Genomic DNA, 11,104 nt, shown 5'->3' on the forward strand with positions numbered 1-11,104 from the left:
TTTCTTCATTCTATGAAGTATTTTGGGATCTGAACACTGGACAGACTAAGGTATTATTACTTAAATGGCCAACTAGTAGCAAATTAGAGTTCTGGAATTTTCTGGCCAGGCCCTTTCTGGAAATACTTTTGGGACTGAAGTAGTAAAACTAGTTTATAACACTTACTGATCAAAAATGTTCTCCAGTGACAATCCCCACAGTGGCTTTTCTCACCTAAGGTACTAGGGGCCCAATTCTTAAACACTTAAAAAATGCCTGCAGTATTCCCCCCCCCCCCCCCCAGAAATGAGGAAGACAGAAGTCATGGTGTGATTCTCAGGCCCAGATTAGTGCTATGTAATTAAAGCTCCCTCTAGTTAACAAGTCCAGGCCACCATTCAGACCAGGGTGGCTGTGTTTGTCTCAGTTTTAGTGGAGCTGACCCATAGTGCTTTCTATCTATTCCACAAAGGCTGTTTTTAATTTTGTAATTAGTCTTCTTGCTAGCTTATAGTGGAAGTCAGCAGGAACCTCAGTTCTTGAAAATGGGGAAAATTGAGACATTAATTCAGCGAATACCTGTTTAGTACTTTCTCTGCTCCTGATATGAATAAGGGACTTGCATACCAATGACCGAATCAGTACAAGTGAACAAGGTGAGGGCAGGATCCAATCATCCTCCTGGCTCCAAGTGGTTCCTCTTTGTATCTTCATGACCCTCAAAAATACAATCACCACCTGACCTATGGTGGCGCCGTGGATAAAGCGTCGACCTGGAAAGCTGAGGTTGCCGGTTCAAAACCTGGGATTACCTGGTCAAGGCACATATGGGAGTTGATGCTTCCTGCTCCTCCCCTTTTCTCTCTCTCTCTCTCCTCTCTAAAATGAATAAATAAAGTCTTAAAAAAATAAATAAAAAAAAAATATTTAAAAAATGTAATCACCAAATATGTGGCTAGCCCCCTGAGAGAAATGCCTGATGCATTCATGCATTTATTCTACATTCGCTGAGTACCAGCTGCTTGAAGGCCAAGTGCTAGACACTGGAGATGTTGAGGTAAAGATGTGGCCCTGACCTTAGGAATGGATAGTCTTCTGTTTTGTTTTTTGGGTTTTTTTTACAGAGACAGAGAGTGAGTCAGAGAGAGGGATAGACAGGGACAGACAAACAGGAATGGAGAGAGATGAGAAGCATCAATCATTAGTTTTTCATTGTGCATTGCAACACCTTAGTTGTTCATTGATTGCTTTCTCATATGTGCCTTGACCACGGGCCTTCAGCAAACCAAGTAGCCACTTGTTGGAGCCAGCAACCTTGGGTTCAAGCTGGTGGGCTTTTGCTCAAACCAGATGAGCCTGTGCTCAAGCTGGCGACCTCGGGGTCTCGAACTTGGGTCCTCTGAATCCCAGTCCGACCTTCTTTCCACTGCACCACTGCCTGGTCAGGCTGGAATGGATAGTCTTAATGCACTTATTCTCAGTCTGTTTTCTCATCAATGATATGAAGTACTTACCGTAACATTGATTAATTAATAAGATCAAGGTTCTTCTAGGGAATAGAAAACTAATTAGTAATTATAGAATGATATAAGTGCTATCATTGATATAAATAAACACAGGGTATAGTGGATATACAGAGGAAGGAATACTGAACATCAGATTGGAAATGGGGAGGTTATCGGGAAAGGTATTCTGGAATGGTGACCCTTGAGCCCGGTTTTGAGAGACAAGCAGGAATTAAGCAAAAAAAAAGAGTATGCAAACAGGATGTGGGAGATCCATAATATCATGATACACCCAAGGATCACAGGCAGAGCTTGACTGTTAGAGCAATATAAGGTGTATGTGAGGGAAGAAGGACAAGATGTCAGATGGTGAAGAGCCTGTGGCCTGTGTGTCAAGAAAAGGAAGATAATGTTGAACATTATGCTAAGCTAAATGCTATGGGGAAGATATCAGCAAGGAGTTTGGAAATCATGTCACATAAGGAACAGTTGTGGAAATGGAGCTGTTTAGAAAGCCCTGACTGGGTGGCTTTGAGTTGGTTTGAGTGTTGTCCGACCAATGATGGCATGAATAAGTGGAGCAACTGGTTGATGTTTCTCTCTTTGTCTCTGTCTCTCTCCCTTTCTCTCGCTCTAAAAACAAAACAGGACAAACAAACAATAAAAAACAAAAACAGGCCCTGGCCGGTTGGCTCAGTGGTAGAGCGTCGGCCTGGCGTGCAGGAGTCCCGGGTTCGATTCCCGGTCAGGGCACACAGGAGAAGCACCCATCTGCTTCTCCACCCCTCCCCCTCTCCTTCCTCTCTGTCTCTCTCTTCCCCTCCCGCAGCCAATGCTCCATTGGAGCACAGTTGGCCCGGGCGCTGAGGATGGCTCCATGGCCTCTGCCTCAGGTACTAGAATGGCTCTGGTTGCGACAGAGCAATGCCCAAGATGGGCAGAGCATCGCCCCTGGTGGGCATGCCGAGTGGATCCCAGTCGGGCGCATGCGGGAGTCTGTCTGACTGCCTCCCCGTTTCCAACTTCAGAAAAATTAAAAAACAAAAACAAAAACAAAAAACAAAAAACATGGTTGAAAAAGAGAAAATTTAGGGAATAAAATTCTTCCAGTTTGTAACATGCACAGTTTTTATTCTGTGTTGCTTCAGAATTAAAAAGGGTTGCCTGACCAGGCGGTAGCGCAGTGGATAGAGAGTTGGACTGGGATGTGGAGGACCCAGGATCGAGACCCTGAGGTAGGGCTCATCTGGTTTGAGCAAAAGCTCATCAGCTTGGACTAAGGTCGCTGGCTTGAGCAAGGGGTTACTCGGTCTGCTGAAGGCCCACGGTCAAGGCACATATGAGGAAGCAATCAATGAACAACTAGGGTGTCTCAACAAAAGACTGATGATTGATGCTTCTCATCTCTCTCTGTTCCTCTCTGTCTGTCCCTATCTATCTCTTTCTCTGACACTCTCTCTGTTCCTGTAAAGAAAACAAGAAAAAAATAAACTTAAAAAAAAAAAAGAGGCCCTGGCTGGTTTGCTCAGTGGTAGAGTGTAGGCCTGGGGTGCAGGAGTCCCAGGTTGGATTCCTGGCCAGGGCACACAGGAGAAGCACCCATCTGCTTCTCCACCCCTCCCCCTCTCCTTCCTCTCTCTCTCTCTCTCTTCCCCTCCCGCAGCCAAGGCTCCATTGGAGCAAAGATGGCCCAGGCGCTGAGGATGGCTCTGTGGCCTCTGCCTCAGGTGCTAGAATGGCTCTGGTTGCAACAGAGAGACGCCCCAGATGGGCAGAGCATCGCCCCCTGGTAGGCGTGCCAGGTGGATCCCGGTCGGGCGCATGCAGGAGTCTGTCTGACTGCCTCTGTGTTTCCAACTTCAGAAAAAATACAAAAAGAAAAAAGAAAAATTAAAATTAAAAAAAAGAAAAAGCTGGCCTGGCCGGTTGGCTCAGTGGTAGAACGTTGGTCTGGCGTACAGAAGTCCCGGGTTCGATTCCCGGCCAGGGCACACAGGAGAAGCGCCCATCTGCTTCTCCACCCCTCCCCCTCTCCTTCCTCTCTGTCTCTCTCTTCCCCTCCCGCAGCAAAGGCTCCATTGGAGCAAAGATGGCCCGGGTGCTGGGGATGGCTCTGTGACCTCTGCCCCAGGCGCTAGAGTGGCTCTGGTCGCGACAGAGCGACGCCCCCTGGTGGGCGTGCCGGGTGGATCCCAGTCGGGCGCATGCGGGAGTCTGACTGTCTCTCCCTGTTTCCAGCTTCAGAAAAATACAAAAAAAAAAAAAAAAAGAAAAAGAAAAAGCAATCAATGAACAGCTAAGGTGTTGCAATGCTCAATGAAAAACTAATGATTGATGCTTCTCATCTGTCCATTCCTGTCTGTCTGTCCCTGTCTATCCCTCTCTCTATCTCTGTCTCTGTAAAAAAAAAAAATTATAAAAGAATTAAAAAGGGTCAATTTTTATGCTGGCTTGGCAAATCATACATAATGAGCCAGTTAGGGACTAGTTACCAGAACTCTATTATCCTTTTGGTCAGGTGCCCAAACTGTTCAACCATATGGGATGGCCCTGGATCCTATTTCACTCTGATCTTAGAGTTTTCAGATTAGGGTCCATTTTTTTTTTTTTTTTTTTTTTTTGTATTTTTCTGAAGTTGGAAACAGGGAGGCAGTAGGATAGACTCCCGCATGCGCCCTACCGGGATCCACCTGGCATGCCCACCAGGGGGCGATGCTCTGTCTATCTGGGGCGTTGCTCTATTGCAACCAGAGCCATTCTAGCGCCTGAGGCAGAGGCCACAGAGTCATCCCTAGCGCCCGGGCCAACTTTGCTCCAATGGTGCCTTGGTTGTGGGAGGGGAAGAGAGAGACAGAGAGGAAAGAAAGGGGGAGCGTGGAGAAGCAAATGGGTGCCTCTCCTGTGTGCCCTGGCCGGGAATTGAACCTGGGACTCCTGCATGCCAGGCCGATGCTCTACCATTGAGCCAACCGGCCAGGGCCTGATTAGGGTCCACTTTTTTGCCCTGAAGTTCCTCTGGGGAAGGTGAAAGGAGAGAATATAGAGAAGCTTCTAGTTTCAAAACTATGGCTTACAGAGGGCCAAGGCAACATAACTAAGGACACCATAGAAGGCAGGTTCCCAGCTTGTAGTTAGAGGTGTGGTTGAGGTTAGGAATAAGTCAGTGAATCCTTCTTGCCCAGAGGTAAAACTCTCTTTTTCTACCTGTTTGTTTTCTTAGAACCTTTTGTCCTTTGTCTCCCTTTCTCTCTCATCTGTCAGTATCAGAGTAGCTCTAAAAAGAACAAGTCAGAGAGTCACTACAATGGTCATGAGTCACCTGACCTGTGTTGATGCAGTGGATAAAGTGTCTGTGTACCTGCAATGCTGAGTTTGCTGGTTCAAAACCCTGGGGTTGACTGGTCATGGCATGTATGGGAGTTGATGCTTCCTGCTCCTCCCTGACTCCCTCTCCTCATCCCTGTGAAATGAATAAAATGAATAAGTAAATTTTTTTTTTTTTTCTGAAGCTGGAAACCGGGAGAGACAGTCAGACAGACTCCCGCATGCGCCCTACCGTGATCCACCTGGCACGCCCACCAGGGGGCGACGATCTGCCCACCAGGGGGCGATGCTCTGCCCCTCTGGGGCGTCGCTCTGTTGCGACCAGAGCCACTCTAGCGCCTGGGGCAGAGGCCAAGGAGCCATCCCCAGCGCCCGGGCCATCCTTTGCTCCAATGGAGCCTCTGCTGTGGGAGGGGAAGAGAGAGACAGAGAGGAAGGAGAGGGGGAGGGGTGGAGAAGCAGATGGGCGCTTCTCCTGTGTGCCCTGGCTGGGAATCGAACCCAGGACTTCTGCACGTCAGGTCGATGCTCTACCACTAAGCCAACCGGCCAGGGCTGAATAAGTAAAATTTAATTTTTTTTTTAATTTTTTTTTTTTTTTTTTTTAGAGAGGAGAGAGAGAGAGAGAGAGACAGAGAGGGAGAAAGAGGAAGAGAGAGAGAGAGAGAAGGGGGGAGGAGCTGGAAGCATAAACTCCCATATGTGCTTGACCAGGCAAGCCCAAGGTTTCGAACCGGCGACCTCAGTATTTCCAGGTCGACGCTTTATCCACTGTGCCACCACAGGTCAGGCTGAATAAGTAAAATTTAAAAGAAAAAAATGGGTGTGAGTCTTTCTAGTTCCTACATCATCATTCTTTTTTTTTTTTTAATTTTTTATTTATTCATTTTAGAGAGGAGAGGGAGAGACAGAGAGAGAGAGAGAGAGAGGAGAGACAGAGAGAGAGAAGGGGGGAGGAGCTGGAAGCATCAACTCCCATGTGCCTTGACCAGGCAAGCCCAGGGTTTCAAACAGGCGACCTCAGCATTTCCAGGTCGACGCTTTATCCACTGCGCCAGCACAGGTCAGGCTTTTTTTTTTTTTTTTTTACAGAGAGAGAGAGTCCGAGAGAGGGATAGACAGACAGGAACGGACGGAGAGATGAGCAGCATCAATCATCAGTTTTTTTCCTTGCGACATCTTAGTTGTTCATTGATTGCTCTCTCACATGTGCCCTGACCGTAGGCCTTCAGCAGACTGAGTAACCCCTTGCTCAAGCCAGTGACCTTGGGTCCAAACTGGTGAGCTTTACTCAAACCAGATGAGCCGTGCCCAAGCCGGGTGACCCCGGGGTCTCGAACCATGTTCCTCCACATCCACATCCCAGTCTGATGCTCTATCCACTGTGCCACCGCCTGGCCCAGGCATCATCACTCTTCTAATTGCAGTGTTTCTGACAAGCAAGGCAATCTTTTCTGGAAGCTTTGGCCAAAATGTTTAGAAGGGAAGTATGAATTATGAAAGAAGTGAAGACATTTTTTTCCCATTGCTTCCAGGCAAAGAAGATCCTACCAGCCAGGATAAATGGACTAGAAGGTTAGATAGGCTAGGAGTTTTTGAGTCATTTATTTGACTCTCTCTAGCTCAGAGGTCCTCAACCTGTAGCACTTTTGTTCCCAGGGGACATTTAGCAATATATGTATACTACTGGCATTTAGAAGGCAGAATATTGCTAAACATGCTATTTTGCACAGTATAGCTCAAAGAATTATCAGACTAAAAATGTTCATAACACTGGGGTTGAGAGCTAACTGATAAATGTTAATGAATATAAAGTTTTGGTTGGGGGTGGGGAGATTTGAGCATTAGTGCCTGAGGTATCATCAGATGGCTATAGGTAAAAACCAAGTTTTGTTCTATAAACACAGACTGCAAGTCTCCTGCTAGTCTAGTTTATAACTATGCTATGGTTGATCCAGTTTGGGTACTTCCCCTTTACTGCTCTGATCTGGACTGTATCTGCATTTATTCTATCTCTTCTAAAATTTGAAGGGAAGAAAGATGAAGTAAAAGAGGAGAAATCAACACTTTGATTTTGTTTCTAGTAAGATGTGGGAGGATGTACCCTTGAGCCTAAAATTAAGCGTTTAATACCCCAAATGCATGGCCTATTTAATTTTGAATAGCAGCTCAGTATAAAACAGGACAATGACAGAATAACAGCTACCAAATCATACTCGAATTTAAGGCTGGTGTCTGCATCAATTCTTCTTTGCTGTACCTTAGTTGTTCACTGATTGCTTTCTCCTATATGCCTTAACCGGGTGGCGTGGGGGCCTACAGGAGACCAAACCAGGTTGCTCAAACCAGCAACCCCGTGCTCAAGTTGGTGAGCCCCGACTCAAGCAGGATGAGCCCACACTCAAGCCAACGACCTCTGGGTTTCAAATCTGGGTCTTCTGTGTCCCAGTCTGACACTCTATCCACTGCGCCACCACCTGGTCAGGCTTCAATTCCTACATTAATTTTTTTTTTTTTTTTAGTTTATTCAGTTTAGAGAGAGGAGACAGAGAGAGAGAGAGAGAGAGAGAGAGAGAGAAGAGAGGGAGGAGCAGAAAGCATCAACTCCCATATATGCCTTGAACAGGCAAGCCTGGGGTTTTGAACCAGTGACCTCAGCATTCCAGGTCGACGGTTTACCCTCTGCACCACCACAGGTCAGGCGATTCCTACATTTTAAATTAGACACTAACCAACTGACCAGAGGTGGTTTTTCTAGGCCAACTAGGAGGTAACAGTTTCTTTTTTTTTTTTTTGTATTTTTTCTGAAGTTGGAAACGGGGAGGCAGTCAGACAGACTCCCGCATGCGCCCTACCGGGATCCACCTGGCACGCCCACCAGGGGGCGATGATGCTCTGCCCATCTGGGGCGTCGCTCAGTTGCAACCAGAGCCATTCTAGCACCTGAGGCAGAGGCCACAGAGCCATCCTCAGCGCCTGGGCCATCTTTGCTCCAATGGAGCCTTGGCTGCGGGAGGGGAAGAGAGAGAGAGAGAGAGGAAGGAGAGGGGGAGGGGTGGAGAAGCGCCCATCTGCTTCTGTGTGCCCTGGCCAGGAATCGAACCCGGGACTCCTGCACGCCAGGCCGACGCTTTACCACTTAGCCAACCTACCAGGGCCAGGAGGTAACAGTTTCTGAGACAGCATAGGGAACTGGCCCGGGGATCCCCAGGACAATAGATAAGAAAAATCACAGAACTGGCACTACTCTACTCACAGGGCTCCCAAGGATTTCAAATGGCCAGAAAAAGAACACAGGATAAGCCCACCACAAGAATGCAGCTAGCCCTCCTCTCCCTACAAAAAAATGTCTTTTCTTTCTTCTAAAGGCTTGCTTCTCATACACTGACAAACAAAATTTCACAAGCCCACTTCCCCTCCCCCCAAAAGCTTGCCTTTCAACACAAGTCTGCTTTGTCCCCAGCTTATAAAAGCAACCAGGCAGAGTCAGCTTCCTGGCCAGTTCAGAGGACCTTTCTTTTGTCTATGCTGCCTCCTTTGTGCTCCAGCATAGGTTATTAAGCCTGTCTGGAACTTTCTTTGGGGTTTCCTCTTGATTTCTATTTTGGGGAACCCAAGAACTTCAATGAGGGTAACATTTCTTCATGCTTGAACAAAAAGCCTGATGGCTTGAAACAGCTATACACTGTTCTGAGTGTTACAATGGAGAAGCAAGAGTTATAGTAATAGTAACAGGCTCTGGCTGGTTAGCTCAGTAGGTTCGAGTGTCCTCTGGAAACACCCAGGTTGTGATTGGATCCCAGGTCAGGGCAGATAAAAGCAGGAAGCTGTTAGGCGCAGACAAAGCAGGAATGCATAAGGCCTGGTGAGTTTTTTATTTGTTTTTTTTAAAAAAAGATTTTATTTATTTATTTTATTTATTTTAGAGAGGGGGGAGAGAGAGATAGAGAGAGAGAAAGAGAGAGAGAAGGGGAAGAGCTGGAAGTATCAACTCTCATATGTGCCTTAACCAGGCAAGCCCAGGGTTTTGAACCGGCAACCTCAGCATTTACAGGTTGACGCTTTATCCACTGTGCCACCACAGGTCAGGCTGTTTCTATTTTTAAAATATATTTTTATTTATTGATCTTAGAGAAAGACAGACAGAAACATCAATCTGTTCCTGTATGTGCCCTGACCAAGGATCGAACCCACAACCTTTGTGTATCGGCTTGATGCTCTAACCAACTGAACAATCCAGCCAGGGCCCCTGATGAGTTTTCTAAGTTTGTACATCTGCAAACAGATGGGCTCAGACCTTAGTGGTATCAATGGAGAGCTGCAGGCAGGGGGTGTCTGATACAGGGACTACTGCAGGTAACTGCTGGCATGGGGGTTGGTGCACTTGGACCTGCTCAGATTAGCATATCCTGGTTTATGGCCTTGGTCACAGACTGTTTCTGTTTTTCCAACCCTCAGGCTTCTACTGAATGCTCTGCCCCAAGGACACTTCCCAGATCTTCCTGGGATGAGGATATTTGCTTTGATGCAGGAAACAACAGCCAAGAGAGGACAGAATACTCAGACAATTTAATAGACGAAGAAGAATTTATTAGTAGCTGAGGGAGCACGTGAGGATAGTAGCACCCAAAGCACAAGCTCCTCGAATTAGATTTTCTTACAGGTTATATACCTTTATAGTATCCAAGCAATGGTCACAGGATTCCTTTGTTTAAGGTTTCCCAAGGACTCAAGCAGAGGGGAGGAGGAGTTTTAGTGGGGTCAGCAAGGGAGAAGGGGTTTCCAGATTACTGGTTGGAGCTACACACAGATCCTGCTTCCTGCTTTTCTTGCTTTGTGTTGCAAGTGGCTCTAAGCAACCGTTTAAAGAACTATGGGATATAGTTAATTTATGACTGGCTGACTCAGTTATCCTTGCTGGCTCCTTACCCTTGTGTTCTTTTGGTTTCTCCCCTCTCAAAGCAGAAGGGAGGCTTGCTCCCTCCTCAGCTTAAAGGGAGGGGAGGTCAGATGAGGAAGATACTTAATGAGGAAGTTGCCCTAGTGGGAGGTTGAGTGAGGGGAGTTTGCATTTAAAGGGGTTCTGGACCCAAACCTAACAGAAACGACCAGTGAATCACAACTAAGTGAAACAACGAATACTTCTCTCTCTCTCTCTCTCTCTCTCTCTCTCTCTCTCTCTCTCTCTCTCTCGTCTCTTTCCCTCTCTGACCTGTCTCTTTAAAATCAATCAATTAAAAAAACAACTGTAGCTGAGGTCTCCAGTTTGAAAGCCTGGGCTTGCCTGGTCAAGGCACATATGGGAGTTGATGCTTCCTGTTCCTCCCCCTTCTCTCTCTCTCCTCTCTAAAATGAATAAAAATTAAAAACAAAAACAAAAACCTGTAGGCCCTGGCTGGTTGGTTCAGTGGTAGAGCATCGTCCTGTTGTGTGGATTTTCTGGGTTTGATTCCCTGCCAGGGCACACAGTAGGAGTGCTCATCTGCCTCTCCACCCCTACCCTTCTTGTATATCCTCTCTCTCTCTCTCCCTCTTCCACTCCTGCAGCCATGCCTCCATTGGAGCGATTTAGCCTCGGGCACTGAGGATGGCTTCCTGGTCTTCGCCTCAGGCACTAAAAAATGGCTCAAGTTGCAACGGAGAAAGGGTGGAAGTTGGGCAGAACATTGCCCCTAGTGGGCTTGCGGGGTGGACCCCAGTAAAGCGCATGTGGGAGTCTCTTTTTGCCTCCCCTCCTTTCACTAAAAAATAAAATAAAATACTGTAAAAGAATTATAGTAATAATAGCTAACATTTCTAATGGGTAGTAAGAACTGGGTACTGTGCTAAATAAGCGACATAGATGAGTTTAACAAAGAAGTAATGGTATTCCCATTTTACAAGAAAAGGCTACGGAATTAAGACTATTGCCTGAAGGCCACACATAGAATGACAGTGAGGAGCTTTAATTCAGGGAATTGACCCAGTTATTTTTAAATTTTTATTTTTTTTATTTTTGAGAGGAGAGAGACAGGAAGGGAGAGTGATGAGAAGCATCAACTCCTGGTGGCAGCACTTCAGTTGTTTATTGCTTTTTATAGGTGCTTGTGGGGGGGGGCGCTCCAGCTGAGCCAGTCAAACCTTGCTCAAACCAGCGACCTTGTGCTTCAAGCCACCCACCATGGGATTGTGGATGACTCTACTCTCAAGCCTGCTACCTCTACATTTCAAACCTGGGACCTCAGCGTCCCAGGTGGAGGCTCTATCCACTGCGCCGCCGCTGGTCAGGTTTGACCCAGTTTTTTAAACCACAAAT

This window comes from Saccopteryx bilineata, chromosome 3 (assembly GCF_036850765.1).
Source record: "Saccopteryx bilineata isolate mSacBil1 chromosome 3, mSacBil1_pri_phased_curated, whole genome shotgun sequence".
In the NCBI taxonomy this organism is placed as follows: domain Eukaryota; kingdom Metazoa; phylum Chordata; class Mammalia; order Chiroptera; family Emballonuridae; genus Saccopteryx; species Saccopteryx bilineata.